Source organism: Panthera uncia (genome assembly GCF_023721935.1).
Source record: "Panthera uncia isolate 11264 chromosome B3 unlocalized genomic scaffold, Puncia_PCG_1.0 HiC_scaffold_1, whole genome shotgun sequence".
In the NCBI taxonomy this organism is placed as follows: Eukaryota; Metazoa; Chordata; class Mammalia; order Carnivora; family Felidae; genus Panthera; species Panthera uncia.
Window position 1 is genome coordinate 78,673,503 of NW_026057582.1, and position 16,443 is coordinate 78,689,945.

A 16,443-nucleotide genomic window follows, 5' to 3' on the forward strand; every position below is an offset into this window, starting at 1 on the left:
GAAAGACAAAACCCAAAAAAGTTAGGATGATAGGGAGGAAGAGAAGAAAGGAGGACAACGCAAGGGAGAGATCAATCCATGGTTGGGATTTTAGGGTTGCAATGATCACTTCCAAACCTCAGCACAGTCTCTGCTCAAATGGGCCCATTCTAGACAAAAGGCAAACAAAATGTCTCCTGGGGCACCTGGGTGATTTAGTTGGTTAAGTGTCAGGCTCTTGATTTTGGCTCAGGTCATGATCTCACGGTTCAGGAGACTGAGCCCCAAATCAGGCTCTATGCTGACAGCATGGAGCCTACTTGCGATTCTCTCTCTCCCTCTCTCTCTGCCCCTCCCCAGCTTGCACGCATGCACACACACACACATACACACACACACACGCATGCTCTCTTTCTCAAAATAAATAAACTTAATAAAATAAAATGAAATGTCTCCTATTGACAGTGAAATAAACAGGTTCATAAACCTGCTTTACTTGGATGTCAAAGAAAAATGACAATAATGGCAATATCTACCTATATAAGCAGAGGCCAAGAGTTAAAAGTTAGGGAAGATAAGAGCAGATATAAACAATCGCCAGCTAGTCCAAGCTGAGAGGCAGAAAGTAAACCTTAGCTTTGGATTTACACACTGGGGAAGGAAAAGTAAAAACAAAACCAAAAACAATACCTTGAATAGTCTCTCCTGTTTCCCGTTATTTCTAAGCAGCCCAGAGGTCAACTTCCTAAATTTCAAGTTGTGGCTTCCAGATTATTGATTTTCTACAGTTATTTGGAAATTCCCGTCTTTTTTCTTTTTTTTTGGATTGCGATGCATTAGATTATACTGTTCTCAGTTTTTCCTCAGGGATGTTTTCTACCAATCACTAGGGCACTTTTCTGCACTCACTGAAGAATGAGGCAACCTTGGGTATTTTTCCACATCAATTCCATTCGTCATCCTAGGGGATGTCTACATTCGTGTGGAAGACATATCAGCACCTTTCCTTAACTTCTACCCCAATCATCTTCATCTTTCTATTCAGTCACCAGATTGTGGTAGAACTGCTGTTCACCCAGCATACACTGGCTGTTGAACACTGGATGCTGAACACTTACTGCCGCGATGTTCCCGCCCCTCTGCCAGCCCCCCCCCCCCCCCCCATGATACTTCTCCAAAATTCTCCACAGTCCCAATCCCCGGTCCTGTGTAGAGGAACATCAATCCTCTGCTCCAGCCTAAGGGGCTACAGTGCTTGACCTCTCTATGCCAGTCATGAAACGTTTGCGTGTCAGTCCTCTCCATGGCCATTCACACAATTTTATCAACATCTGAGACTACTTCACCTCTGAAATTATATGCCCCTCATTCACACTCGAATCTCCCAGTTCTGTCTTGCCACTTTCCTTGTTCTTTTGCTCTTCTCTGCCTGTTCTGAGCCCCCCACCCCCTCGAGTTCTGTCAGTGTGCTCTCAGACATCAGCTTTCCTCTGCCTTCACTCTCTTCTCTATTAAATCTCCGTCTATTACTTTAACTCCATTTTCTCCAACATCAACCTTTTTTATTGCCTGTGCTTCTACCACATCTGCTCTGTAAAATTTAAATTAAACCCACAATCCATCTCCTCTGATCTTACCACCCATCCAAGCTTTGGAAGAAGAGAAAACCAAGTAAGTGTACAAGATAGTCGTGCCTCAGTGCTGCCGGGTGGCTTTTACAGTCCCTGGTAAAGTCCCTTGTCCCTCATTACTTATTCCTAATTCTCCCCTCTCCCTCTAGTGCCTACCCTGCCTCCCAGCATCACCACTTTGCTTTCACCAGAGATCTCCCCCTAATTTTAGAGAGAAACTTGGTGCTCTCTGACAGGAACACATTCATCTTTTATATTCTGCACCTCCGGTTTCTGGCATTTTGAACACTTCTTTATGTCCTTTGTCTCAGAGCTGAGGGAAGAAGTTTGCCCCCATTGCCCTGAAACCATTCTAATTAAGGTCATCCGTGTTTTCCCATTTGTCAGATACAGCAGACTTTTTTTTTTTTTGACTTTCATTTTTCCTGACCATCTGAAACATGCGACACTGCTGATAACTTCTTCTACCTTAAGCTGCTCTACACCGTTGACCTACAATATCTTCTGTTTATTTTTTCTGTGTGATCACTCCTCGGCTTCATCCAGTTCATCTATCAACTGAAGCATTTATATTCCCCTGGACTCTATTAGTCTTTGTTTTTTCAAATGTTTCTCTCGTTTCTCTCTCTCCGGATGATCTTATCTGTAGTAAAGTTTTAATAATCAGCTGTGTGATATTTTCATCTGGCTATGGAATATCTTCAGCTAGCTAATGATGATGGCATTCAAAATAACATTAAAAATAAAAATTACTGGCATTTATTAATCACTTTCAGGCATTGTACTAAAGTCTTTTCTTACGTTAGCTGATTTAGTCATCAAAATCTCTGAACTTTTCCCCTACGTTTACATCTGAGAGGTGAAGCAACGTGTCCATATTACACAGAAGTTAAGCGACAGAGGTAGGCTTTAAATCCAGCTTATCTGACTCCAAAGCCCATACATTAACCATTTTATTAAATGTGACATATGAAAAATGTAACTCCTATGCCCCCAGATTACTCATCTTCCTATATAAGCTGTTTCAACATAATCATCATCAGCAGAACACAAAACAGAAAACCTGAAGTTGTGCTAGATTCCTTCCACTTCCCAAACAGTAAGCCACTATGTCCTGCTAAAGCTTTATACTTCTTCCTTATATTCTCATCTAATGGTACTCAGTTCAGTGTCTCATAATTTCCCTCCTGCACCAGTGAAAAAACTTCCCAACTGGATTATGCACCTCCTTCTAGTTATGGTGTCCTCCAATTTATTCTCTACGAACTATTTACCTTCTTATGTCATATATCTGATTATATTACCCCTCTGATAAATCCCTAATGACTCCCCATATCCTGCAGCCATGTTTCTCAAATTGAGTTTTCTGTATCACCTTCCATTGGAATCACCTGGAGAGCTTGTTAGAAAGCAGATTCTCAGGAGTCACACCAGGATTTCTGAATTAGAACTGGTGGTGGCAGGACCTCAATTGTATTTTAACAAGCTCCCCAAGTGATCCTTTGTCATGTTAAAATTGCAGAGGATCTGGCTTCCAGATCAGGTACAAACACTTTAGAAGTGCCAATAAATACCATCCGGCTGGGGCTTTTCCTTTCTCTTCTCCATTCTTTCCACGCCTCCCTCCATTTACTCTGTGCACTCCCGTACACCGGACTAGTTGCGGGCTACCCTAATGCCAAGCTTTCTTAAGTGTTGGTGACTTTCTGTGTGTTTTGTCTTCTACCTAAATGTCCTTCTCCCTATATGTTTGGCAATCATGTGCCAAACATGGGTTTGTTCATGTGGATATGTGTGTTGCATACCTTGAGTCCTCATTAGACTGAAAGTTTCTCCAAGGACATGCAAGCTGTATAGTCGTAGGAACTGTGCGTCCTGAAATCTCGATTAAAAAACTACCACTCCAAGTTCAGGCTGTGTGAGAAAACCAAGCTAAGGCTGAGAAAAATGAAATTAATATGCACTCGGTATGTACTCAGTACGTAGGGACCTGGACCTTTTAGCAATTTCCCATGACTGTTTGGTTTGTGACTAAGCTTTTTTCTTTTTAAAAATTTTTTTAAATGTGTATTTATTTTTGAGAGAGAGAGAGAGGCAGAACCTGAGCGGGGGAGGGGCAGAGAGAGAGGGAGACAGAATCTGACGCAGGGTTTAGGCTCTGAGCCATGAGATCATGACATGAGCCAAAGTCGGACACTTAACTGACTGAACCACCCAGGCACCCCGGTGACCAAGCTTTTTTTAAAGGGAAGTTTCATGTTTGCTGGCATATCTACAAATGAACACACCAATGGAAGTGAAATTCAGAAAAAAGCTATTTTGGTCACCAACCAAAAGCTCTCATTAGAGAAATACTAGGAGTCATTTGATTGAAATCTCTATACGATCCATTTATATCAATGGTTTATACCCCTCATAATAAGAATAATCCAGGGGATGGAGGGATGTGGGTAATCATATTTATGAACTTGATATTGAACTAAGCTTTACTCATTACAATTTGCCGGTAAATGTGTGGTCCTCTCTTTGCAGATGAGGAGGCTGTGGTCAGAGATATCAAGAGACTTGGAAGAGTCACCTAGCGAATAGAAGACCCCTCTGAAATTTGAATACAGGTATGTGGATGTCCTTCTAGTATACCTATGTTGTCGTATATTGGAGTACATGTATATGGAGATTTTGCCTTAATAAGTAAAAGTTTGGATGTGTTTTTAGGTGATAAGTGGAAATATTCTGTGGGATTTTTCTAATAAAAGACAATTTTTACTCACCACATAAGTTAGTTTGTTTCTACAAGTTGTAGAAAATGACATTAAGGATAATATATTGTTTTTTAAGTTTTCCTAGTGGATCTTTAGGCCTTCAACCAGCATGGAGAAGAGTAATACATTGATCACTACTTAGGGAGCCATTTAAAGCTAATACCTATTTGCAAGATTGGTCACAGGACTGGTGGTAACGTGGGGAAAACAACACTGAGGGCTAAAAGCAAGATTTCCCTATACCCTTCCTTCCCCTTTCCCTTCTCAAACCCCATTCCCAGGAAACTGGGACAGCTGGTTACCCATCTCATTTTCCTCACAGTTGCATGCTGACTCTGTCACCAAGCTGTGCATTTGCTAGAACAGTTGATTTTCTTTATAAGAGTGATGAGGAAGAGAAAGCAAAAGTACTATGCATTGTTTCTCTTAAGGTTCATGATGGTGTGTGTGTGTGTGTGTGTGTGTGTGTGTCTCCCCCTAAGTGAGGGGAAGCTATTAGGAGAGAGCCAGATCTCTTTAATGAGCCTAGAGGTAATGCAAAATTCATGTGTTTTCACCTGCAGCCGGGTAAAGCCTAGTGTACAAACAGAAAGTGGGAAGGCAGGAAGGGTTGGTTATTTATGATTTTTGCTGAAGCCGGTACCCCGGCCGCTACTGGGCATCCTGACCCACTTGTTCATTTTTTAGGAAGAAGTGGATACTTTCAATGGGAGAAACTCAAGCATCAGATTTGCTCCTTGGAGCATTAATAAAAGGGCTCAGTTAGCTTCATCTCATTATTTTACTATGAGTATTGACTTTGGCCTAGAGTCATGTATAGATAAAATGGTGCAAGGGCTTGTCCTAAGTGATTACTCAGAATTACAAATCATTTCACGTGTAACTGAATACTGCGGTCTAGCTGGCACCCTGCCCCATGCTTCACCCCCCCCTCCCCTTTCTCTAATAGGAGCGCAAATCCAGCTTTGTCTGAAGAGGCAATTAATCTTATTCACTGAAAGCTGAATTTTAATTCACCAGCATGTGGAGGACATATCTGCCTATCACACGGAATTAGTTTAACAGAGAATTTAGAGAAAAAAAAAATACTGGAGGTCTTGGCATTCTTGAGCAGGCAAAATATCTTGTAGGTACATTCCTTCATTAGCCACCTACATGCTATGGATAAGCTTCTCTTTGTAATAATAACTCTATTAGGGTAAACTGGGTTTATTGTGCATTTGAAAATGGCTGATTGCATTTTATTTTATATAGAAAAACAACAAGAAAACACCCGTAAGATAGGTGTGTTCTAGAGGAAAATGAACATAGGTGAAAAAGATAAATTTTAACTTGCTAGAGATTCTCAAAGGCTCTTACTTTTAAGGGCATGGTTTAGAGATGATCAGAAAAATAAAGGGGCACATAAAAATCCTAGAAAGCCTATATTCATCCACATCAAACCCTGTAGAGAAATAAGTGGTAAGGTCCAAAGTGGCAGGACTACCCAGCCCTACAATGGAGAAGCTTGTGTGAAATCTGTTTGGCAAATACTGGGTGTTTTTAGTGCTTCTGTGCTATATTTTAGCAGTTTTCCCCTGAGCAAGACCCCAGTGTTTTGTCTGAGGTTAGTTTCACATGTAGGAAAAAAAAAATCCTTCCTGAAGCAGTTTAATTCAAGTTTCTTAATTTGGACCAGAATATGACTTAACACATGCCCACGCTTAGTTACATATCAAATTCCTATAAGGTCAGAAAACACATGGGCTCTGGTTTGTACTTCTATTTAACACAGCACTCCTCAAAGGCTACCTTGTGGTACAGGCAGATATCAAAACATGTAGCTGTCTCCTCCCCAGTGAAAAGAGGGGACTTAATAAAGTACAAATGATCTTGCATGCCAAGTAATAATTAGCATAGCCTATATTTTTAGGATTTACTCGAAGAGAATTCAAAAGGTGCTATTTGACTTTTCTGTGGGTTTTTTCCCCCCACTCACGATTGTCTCCTACCTCTGGAATAAACCCTTAAACACGATTCTTTCCATCGCCTCTTCCAGGAATGCACTATTGAATCCTTAATAGAAGTGAGATAAGGACTCTGAAAACAATGGAACTTTGTTCAAAACTTGTCCTAATGTTCTGAAAGGTTTTTCTGTTTGTTTTACTGTCGGTGGGTCTGGAGTGGGAATGGACAGAGGGCAGGGAATCTATCAGATTAAGTGTGCCTAATGGTCACCAAATGTCACGGTGTAACTGTTTAAACGAAACACAGGGCTGTAAAGTCACAAAGCTTTATTGCCTTGTCAAACCGTTCGCCGTGCTAACCCTGGCAATTATTTTTAAAGGAAACAATTTAAAAATTTAAGGTTTTTACATTATTACCAGAAAATATTGCTTTATGTAGTGTCAGTGCTGTAAAGATGGATATTTCGGTACCCCTTGTATAAACTTTGCATTATCTATATAATGTTTAGAATTTAAATTATGCAGAATTGGAATTTGGATATGTGAACGCCCAGAAGCACATATTTGCAAATAAACACTTGGAAATGTTCCAAGACTTAAATCATGTATTGAATGCACAGCGGTGTTAGTGTTCATCCATTATTTACTTAATTTTTTGTGAGCTCTGCCGCTGTATAAGGTGCTTAAGCTTATTTTGAGAGAAGAGGTCCTCTTTTGTATTTCTTCTGATGACTCTGTCGGATTTTCAGTGCTGCAACTATTTGACCTGAAAAAAAAAAAAAAAAAAAAGGAGGGGGGTGGGTAAGACAAAGTGAAAAGGCAGTGCTTTCAATATTTCTCGTTGTTCCTCAAAGTATATGAAAATGTTCTCTTTCCACTCCTTGCAGACAGGACATTAAACCCACACACTTAAGGGGAGCTTCTGGGTGGTAGTCAATTTGCCTGCTCATCTCAGCTTGGTGGGGCTCATCAGTAGTGTCCTTTTCGATATGAAGGTCAAGAAGCCTTCCACGAGCACCTTCTTTTGGATGGAGAACTTATTTCTCCTGTCTTTTTCAAAAGATGTGAGTTTTGCTCAGAAATCTTAATGAGACCCCAGATAAGTAGGTATACTTCCATGCAGAAATAGTCCTTCCAATCCTCTAGTCCTCTATCTGGATTGTCCTGAACATTCCTGAAGTCTGTCTATTGGCAGTCAGCTTGTAGAGGCAAAATTAAAGATTTCCTGAATATAAGTTGACTGCATTCAGGGCTACTAAGTTCCATGTAAAACCTTCGGAAGGAGGTTCTTTTATGTCTATTCAGATAGGAAACAGTGGCCCTATCAGTTACATGTCCTATAATTTGCACAAAGTAGAGGGGATAACATTTGAATAAAGATCTTTGGACTCCAGACCCCATTCTTTAAGCTACTTTGCTATCTGGCCTTCTTAGAAGCTACAGAAAACAAGTAAGTTTCAATGTTGTAATAAAGTGACCAAAACAGAAAGCAGAGAGAGAACTGAAGTCAGTAGAGGAATTTCTTTCCATATCTTAAAACTGCTAGATCCCATCTCCGTTGTAGCAGTAAGTGAAGATTTTCAGAGGACTCCTTGAGCCTCTTGTAAAGCAGCCTTTGGAGTTTAAGGGCCTTAGATAATGATCAGCCTTCTGCAGTATGTGAAAATGGATTCCTGGGCTCATGGGTGCAAAGTGGGGGTGTTTGTTGAATTGTCTTGAGGACTGTTAGGATGCTTTAGGTTGCAATTCATCAGAAAACAAAAGAGACTTTAAAAAGCAAATGGGACATAGGAATCCACACGGGTGGCTCAGTTACACATCCACCTCTTGGTTTCAGCTCAGGCCATGACAAATGGGACTTTAAAAAAATTGTCATGTATGTGTTAAGTCTGAAGGTAGGGTATATCAGGGGTGGGTGATGAAGCAGCAACGCCACATCACTAGATCCAGATTCTATTCTTCTTATTCTGCCATCCGCAGCATGACAGCTATTATCCCTATGGGTCTCAAGATGACCATTCTGCTCCAAGTGTCACATCTCTAATACACCATTACCAGAGACAGAGAGCACAGCTGCCTGTATCGTGTATTTTTGTTACAGAAAATCTTTCCCAGGGGCACCTGGGTGGCTCAGTTAAGCGTCTGACTTCGGCTCAGGTCATGATCTCACAGTTGGTGGGTTTGAGCCCCGCGTCGGGCTCTGTGGTGACAGCTCAGAGCCTGGAGCCCGCTTCCGATTCTGTGTCTCCCTCTCTCTCTCTGACCCTCCCCAGCTCATGCTGGCTCACTCTCACTCATTCTGTCTCAAAAAAATATATATAAATAATAAATAAAAGCTGGGGAAATGAGGATGGACTGCAGAAATTTTCTGTAGGAAAGTATGTAACTTTATATTAAAGTCCAGATAATAGTTCCCACAATTTTAGTTGTTGAAAAATACATTGGAGAGAAGGAAAGATGGAAGGAACGTCAATGTGTTCTGGATATTTCATCTGACATCCTAATATCCTAAGGGGTGTCCTAACTCCTGTTCCCCCTTTTAGTGTATCTGTGGGAGAGGACAAGTGGGCAGTATGCTAAGGTTGGCCATATATTCCTTCCTATATCTTATCAAATGTCTCCATACAATGTATGTTGTCTGGTGCTGGAATGAGGAATAGTGGGCCAGAGGAAAGAATAGGAGGGAACAGGAAGGTGAACGAGACTCCACGTGAACTTCTGAGCCTCCGTACTGCACAAAACAGACATGCTCTGCCAAGATCAGTGAACTGTCATGCACTAACACATCATTTTTCCAGGAGATGCAGCTGGAAATCGTAGATGGGAGGGGCTCATGTCCTCTGTTACTGTTCCATGTCATCTGTTGAGAGTACCATAACTGAGTGTTCTTAGGGAGGAGCTTCCCAGTGGAAAAGATCCGTGCTCTTTATTTCCTGTCCTTTCTTAGAAGATCTTCAAGCCATAAAAGGACTGTAGAGACAGCTTCCTTCTTAGGTGAATCTGATTGTCATCAGTCATTCGGTTCCTTAAGGCATATGGAAACCCCTCCTTCTACCACAAGAAGGAAACTCCTGCAAGGTCACCTAAGCACAACCATATTTCTATTTGAAGGAAGCCTTCACTTTAAGAATATTTAAGAATACACTAAGAATAAAAAAAAACAAAAAACAAAAAACAAAAAACAAAAAACACTTCTGACTTATGGTGAGATCCTAACAAAGCTAGTTTGTCCCGCCCATTTTCTGTACCACTTTTGAATAAAAAGTACTCACATTTATATATCCAAGTGTCTCTCCAATAAAATGTGCCAGAGGCCCTGAAGGAAACTTCAAGGGAGAAGTTCCAGGGTTTTAGCAGCATCTGTATTGTTGAAGTAAGTAAAGCCCCCTAAGGGGACTGCTGTGAATAATCCCCTGTATAACTATTCAAGGGCAATTGACTTAATGTACACGCCTTTAGGGAGACACTTCCTCTAAAACATATTCCCTTTCCCTCTATATCAATACCTGGTTAATAATCTAGCTGACAGTGGGGGCGCATGGGTGGCTCAGTCAGTAGAGCATCCGACTTTGGCTCAGAGTCTCCTGGTCTGTGAGTTCGAGCCCCGTGTTGGTCTCTGTGCTGGCATCTCAGAGCTTGGAGCCTGCTTCGGATTCTGTGTCTCCCTCTCCCTCTGCCCCTCTTTTCTCTCTCTCTCTCTCTATCTCAAGAAATGAATAAACATTAAAAAAATTAAAAAAAATCTAGCTGACAGTGGTTAGAATAAGACTTGCTGGATGCCCAGCATTTGAGGAAATGAAATATGAAGAAATGGGACTTCGACTACTCTATCATTTGCAGTATCTGAAAATCAAAAGGAGAGTGTGAAAGGAGAGGGGGAGAGGAATAAGAGGAAGGGTGAAGGAGATGAAGATAAACAAGTAGAAACAAATATTTTTCTGAAATCCCAATGGGTTATTCTAAAACTCACAAGGATAACTACAGAAAAAGAATTCCAGATATTTGTTAAGAGATCACACATAAGGCACCTTTGAGAATTGCTGGCAACAGAATTTGAAACGATGTTATACTTATTGTGAAATTGCATTGCTCCTACTTTTTTCATGGGATATATGCCTTTGGGGAGTCTGGTTAACATAGTTTGGTTGATTATTGTGGTGTTTTAACATCCTGTGGTGAAAGCAATTTGGCAAACTAGCCACATGACAGGACAGATCCTGAGCAAATTTACCAAAAGAAAGCGAGCTACTCTCAGCTCTGTTTGTACGTGGTGGCCCAATTGAGAACATGATTGGAAACACTTCAAGAGCTTATACAGTGATAATCTGTCAAAATATACTGAACATTCAACTACAGGATGCTCAATACTTGTTATTATCAATTTACAAATATCATGTATGGAGTCTGATTGCCACATTAGATATGCTGGATGCAAAGGTTAATAAGATACAAATCCTTCTTCCAAGGAGCTTACAGTCTGCCATGCCAAATAAACATGAGGTCTCTGTAAGAGGGAATAAAACCCCAAAGCTATGCTTCTATGATTATTAGAGAGTCATTGTGTCTTGGAAATTATTTTTCTATTAACCTAATAATTTAATCCAGTGTGTGACTTACTAATATGATTTACTAATTCAACCCTGTAGAATTTCTCAAGTTCTTTGGCATTGGTTTACAATAGTCTGACCTGAGGGGTGCCTGGGTGGCTCAGTAGGTTAAGTGTCCAACTTCGGCTCAGGTCATGATCTCACAGTTCGTGAGTTCGAGCCCCGCATCGGGCTCTGTGCTGACAGCTCAGAGCCTGGAGCCTGCTTCGGGTTCTGTGTCTCCTTCTCTCTCTGCTCTTCCCCCGGCCCGCTCATGCTCTGTCTCTCTCCTTCAAAAATAAATAAAAACATTTAAAATAGTCTGACCTGAGACTGAGTAGCAATAAGTTGAGAGTGAATATGGGGCAGAGGAATACAAAAGAAGTTCTTTTTAGCAATTCTATTTGACAAAGCTTTTGAGCCTTACAATCATGTATGTAGTGGACCAGATATTAGTCATCCTAGTCCAGGGAATCGTGGAGAGTTGGGATAAATGTCATGAAGGACTTTGGGAGGAAGGTGAATGACCTAGGTGATCTGAATTAGACCATGGAGACAAGGATCCTCACTGACAAAGACATTGTTGTCTCTCTTCAGCAGGCACCGGTTGTAAATGCATCAGGGCTTTGATTCCTAGGAGCAGGGGAAGAAAAGAAAGCAACTTTTTTTTTTTTAATTTTTTTTAATGTTTATTTTTGAGACAGAGAGAGACAGAGAATGAACGGGGGAGGGTCAGAGAGAGAGGGAGACACAGAATCCGAAGCAGGCTCCAGGCTCTGAGCTGTCAGCACAGAGCCCGATGCGGGGCTTGAACTCACAGACCGTGAGATCATGACCTGAGCCGAAGTCGGACGCTTAACCGACTGAGCCACCCAGGCGCCCCAGAAAGCAACTTTTAAAAAGAATTAAAGTTATTAAAGATGACCTAAGTGGCCCCATGAGGTGGAGAATGTTTATTTGCAGATTGCTCAAAGATGTGTTTTGGGTGCCTGGGTGGCTCAGTCGGTTAAGCATCTGACTTCGGATCAGTTCATGATTTCAGTTTGTGGGTTTGAGTCCCGCGTCGGGCTCTGTGCTGATGTCTCAGAGCCTGGAGCCTGCTTCAGATTTTGTGTCTCTTTCTCTCTCTACCCATTCCCCACTTGTGCTCTCTTTCTGTCTCTCAAAAATAAGTAAATGTAAAAAAAAAATTTTTTTTAAAAAGGAGATGTGTTTTTAAGCACATTTTAGGGATCCGCTATTCTAGATTTTTCTCTTAACAAGTCTGTATTTTAAGTTTCTAAACAGTGGCATTTTTAAAAATTTCATTGTTACTTGGAATTATATGGGCCATTAATTCTGTATCCAACAAGTCATATAGTGAGGATATAAATTATTAACTAAATGTAGAGGAGGAAATTGAAATAAACAAATTTTAAATAACATACAAGAAAGCACACACGTTTCAACAAAAGAATTTTAAAAAACATATTGGAAGATGCAAAGCACCCCAAGTTTCTGTCTTTTTTCCCTGTATCTTTGTCTTTCTCTATTTCTGGTGAACAAGGTTTAATGCAATTTCATCCCTGAGTACATTTGTTTTTTGCTTTTGCAGGGCCGGAGACAAAGCACAGGTTAATACAGTAAACATGTTTAGAAGCTATAACTAATTTTGGCTATTTTTATGGTTCTATTTCTTCAGAAGATTATTTTGTGGCAATTCCTTAAGAAAATTAACTGAAGTCCTTAGGAATATTGACTGAGGCTAAGTCTCTATTAGAAAATCGAAGTTTCTTTTATTCATATCTATGGAATTTCAGACATAGCATATCCTTGCTGATGGTACATAGTAACTAGTCTGTAAGTGTATATTGAATTTTCTGTTATGATAAAAACAACAAAAAAGAGCTCAATCCAAATAATTTTCTATTTGATAGAAGACACAGAAGCTTTTGTATATTGGCTGTTCCTCAATGATGTAGAGGAGTCCAAATTCGCTCTGTGGCACAGACACCAGACAATTTAAAAACATGTTTATTTTCTTTTTTATTTGACCTTCTGAGTTTACTAGTCCCACCTGGCTGAGTTAGAGCTCAATGAAAGAGAATTTGGAAGGTTTTCTTTGTTAGTTTCATGTTTGAAGTAAACACCCTGAACCTTTTATAAATGTAATGATTTTCTCTTAAAACTCACTAATATCATAACTATACTAATAAAAGCATAATGTATATTATTAGGTCTGAACTCTTGGCCATGGCTATCTGTACATTTTAGAGATGGTCTGTGCACAAGTGTCATAAATGACCATTTTATAGATAGATAATGTTCTTAATCCATAATTCTTTATTGCTGATGGTTATTGCATTAGACGATGACCCATAGCTATTAAGAGTCAGTTTTTAATATCACAACCATTTAGAAAGGTTAATGGACTCAGTTTTGAGACTTAACCTTCGGATTCTGCAGGTTAAGAGGTTATATTTGTGCACTAAAATGCCAGAAAATATCTACTTATTTTCATTTCTCAATGTACTGTTAGTAGCATGGTTATGTACAGTAACTGTTATTTACCAATCAAACTGAAAGAAACAGTGTGTGACATATAAGATAACAAGTTTCTAGAGCAGCGATTTTCTTTTAAAATATACATTTCATATTTGGCTTCTATTATTTTTCATTTAGACACAAGAATTGAAATGTGAACAGATGTAACCTAAATCAGTTGAAGAATATTTATTATGGCTGTTCAAAAAAAAATAGACCAAGATTATAATTCATAGTTTCCTTGGCTAGTTTGGAAAGTTCACATGCATTGTAATGGGGAACTGGTTTTTTAGGGAAGTTATGAATTCCTTATGGATGATACCTGTCCACAGCCCAGAATTTTCAGAGGAATAAAACAGTATCTATGTGGATTCAGTTACATTTCAACAATCCAATCAGGGTTCCATGGTGACCATTTATCATGTATTTTTGCCACCCATTATCCATTATTCTTCTTAATGTCACCCTTCTTCCCTTTTATTCCATTAATTCATTGTGACTAAGCTTTGCCAGAAGAAGAGTTCAGGCATTTCTCCTCTATTATGGAAGCCAGACGCTGAGTGTGTAAACAGTTACAGTAGTGACCCCCAACGAATTATACTTTCCTGTATGCATGCAGTTGTGTCTCCGCTCCACGTGGACTCTGGGCTTGACCGTGTGATTGTTTTTGGCCAACAGGGCATAAACAAAATGCAACAAAGCCTGGAAAAGTGCTTGCACATTAAGCTACCCTCTTTTGCTTGCTGCTTTTGGAACCCATCTACAATATGAAAAAGCGTAGGCTATGATGGATGAAGAGAGACCCTGAACTAGTGGCTTCTTGCAAAATTAATCATCAGACATGTGACGGAGGCCATCCAGGACCAGTCAGTCCTCAGCTGATAGGCCTATCTCCATTTCCAGCTATTTAAATTCTTACTGACTCTCTGAGCTTATTGATGATTTTCCAAGAAATTGCCTTTTGCTAATTTAGCCAAAATTGGTTGCTAATACAACCAAGAATCTTAAATAATATAGGTTCTTTTTTAAAAACTGTATCCTTTTATTTTTAGAGATGTCTTTAAAGTTCATTTTTGAGAGGGAGAGACAGAGAAAGGCAGAAAGAGAGGAAGACAGAGAATCTTAAGCAGGATCTGCCCTGTCCGTGCAGAGCCCCACACAGGGCTCAAACTCACAAACCATGAGATCATGACCTGAGCTGAAATCAAGAGTTGTGAGCTTAATCACTTGAGCCACCCAAGCACCCAAAAACATAGGTTATTCAATTGGGACTTTGAAATGCAAAGGGATTACTTGAGACTAACAGAAAACCACACACTTATACAGATTCACTTAGAAGTTAAATTATCAGTGAATTATATGTATATTGATTAGTTTTGGTGATCAAATATTCCTTACCAGGGAGTGGTTGATAGAACCTGTTATAAGTCAGACAGTGATATTAACTTAGCCACCTCTGGGTAGGAATCCCAGTTTCCTTTTCTTATTTACTGATTGTATATGTTGTGTGGACCTCAGCATGGAAGTTATTCAAAGAACAGCTACAATATTTAGAGACTTCAGGACCTGTGAAGGATTCTCCTCTCACCAGCCCACCCTCCAGCCCCCCCACCCCCACCAATTTCAAGACAGAACTGACATGTAACTTGTATTCCTTTAAGGTGTTCATAGCATTCTTTTTATTCCTGTATTGTACTTTCTTGTCTATTTTCCCCCTTTGCCCCACGATTGTATCTTCTGTGTCCCACACTTCCCTGAGATCCTGCTCCCGCAAATTGCACTGTCCAAAGTGCCTCCCGATGTGTTGTAACACTTGCTGTATGCTGTTCTGTCGCATCTGCCCTGAGCTCTTAATCTCCTTTATGCTACTGGAAACTTCATACAAAGGCCATATACAATATGTGAGCTATCCTGGAAGATAGAGCACATGAGTGGGTTTTCTTTTTTCCTATCCATAGCTTTTCTCACAAGCTGAACTGCGTAAATATTGATACATGTTTGTTTTCATCGCTTTGACAAAGGCCGTACCTCCTTGTGATTTTATTGCATTAGTTCTGCAGTTCTAAGCTGGGGCTGATGAGTGACTAAATTGAGGTGTGTGGGGTTGTATGCATTTGTAGTGAGAAGAAGCTGGCTCTTCAAGCTGGCTCTCATAATGAAGGAGCACCTGCCGTGTTCACTGCCTCACAGATAGACAGTGCTCAATAAATACTAATTGACATGAAATTAAATAAAGTAATTCTCCAAGACTGGAGAATTTGAGAACAAAAGAACCTAGAGTTTCTGATATCATGTAACCATTTCGACAGTAAAAGGGAGAGGAAGTTGTTCCCTTTTGATCAGCAGATAGACATTCAGTCACAAAAGATGGGGGACCATGAGAGGGCCTAGAAGAGGGACTTGAAATCTACAATCCCAGAGAAAAAGAGGCCTTGGAGGGTAAGTAACATGTCCTTTTTTTCCCCAGCGCCACTCCACCAAAGCTATCACAATTCAGTCAAAGACTGTAAATTTGGTATTTCGCACATTAGAAGGTGCATTCGACTGACAATGCTAAAAAATCCATTTTTACAACTTAACAGTTTCTGTCAACATTTAAAAAATGTTTTCTGTATCCATTTCTTGGGAGACTCATAAAGCTGGCTTTCCTGAGTGTTCTTGGTTCCTGCTGTTTGTTCATTCTTTAACTATTTTTTCCTTCCATTTCAAGGAAAAGCTGTTGGGCATTTTCTCACCTTCTTTGGCTTCGGCTGTGATGCTAGGTGATTCCAATATAATTAGGTGAGATTTTTATAGGCCCTCAAAGGCTAACAAAATAATAAATGTGGCAGTTCAAATAATAGCAATCATCAGGTCAAGGAAAAAAAAAAAATCCTTTGAACCCACCGAGACCGACTGAGAGTGACAAACCCTAATGTTTGCAGAGTTTGGAAATGCAACATGCTTTCTTCTTTCCTTACTGTTTTTGGCTTTTTTTTTTTTTTTTTTTTTTTTTTTTTTTTTTTTTTTTTTTTTT

General features: G+C 40.0%; 1 long non-coding RNA gene across 1 annotated transcript in view; it reads left to right on the forward strand.

The window, feature by feature from the left end:
- LOC125909824 (uncharacterized) overlaps positions 1-16,443 on the forward strand; it is a 185,500-nt gene that overhangs the window by 44,945 nt on the left and 124,112 nt on the right. The window contains exon 2 of the long non-coding RNA XR_007453782.1: positions 4,143-4,225. This is a non-coding gene — a long non-coding RNA (uncharacterized LOC125909824). The remainder of the gene's footprint in view (positions 1-4,142; positions 4,226-16,443) is intronic.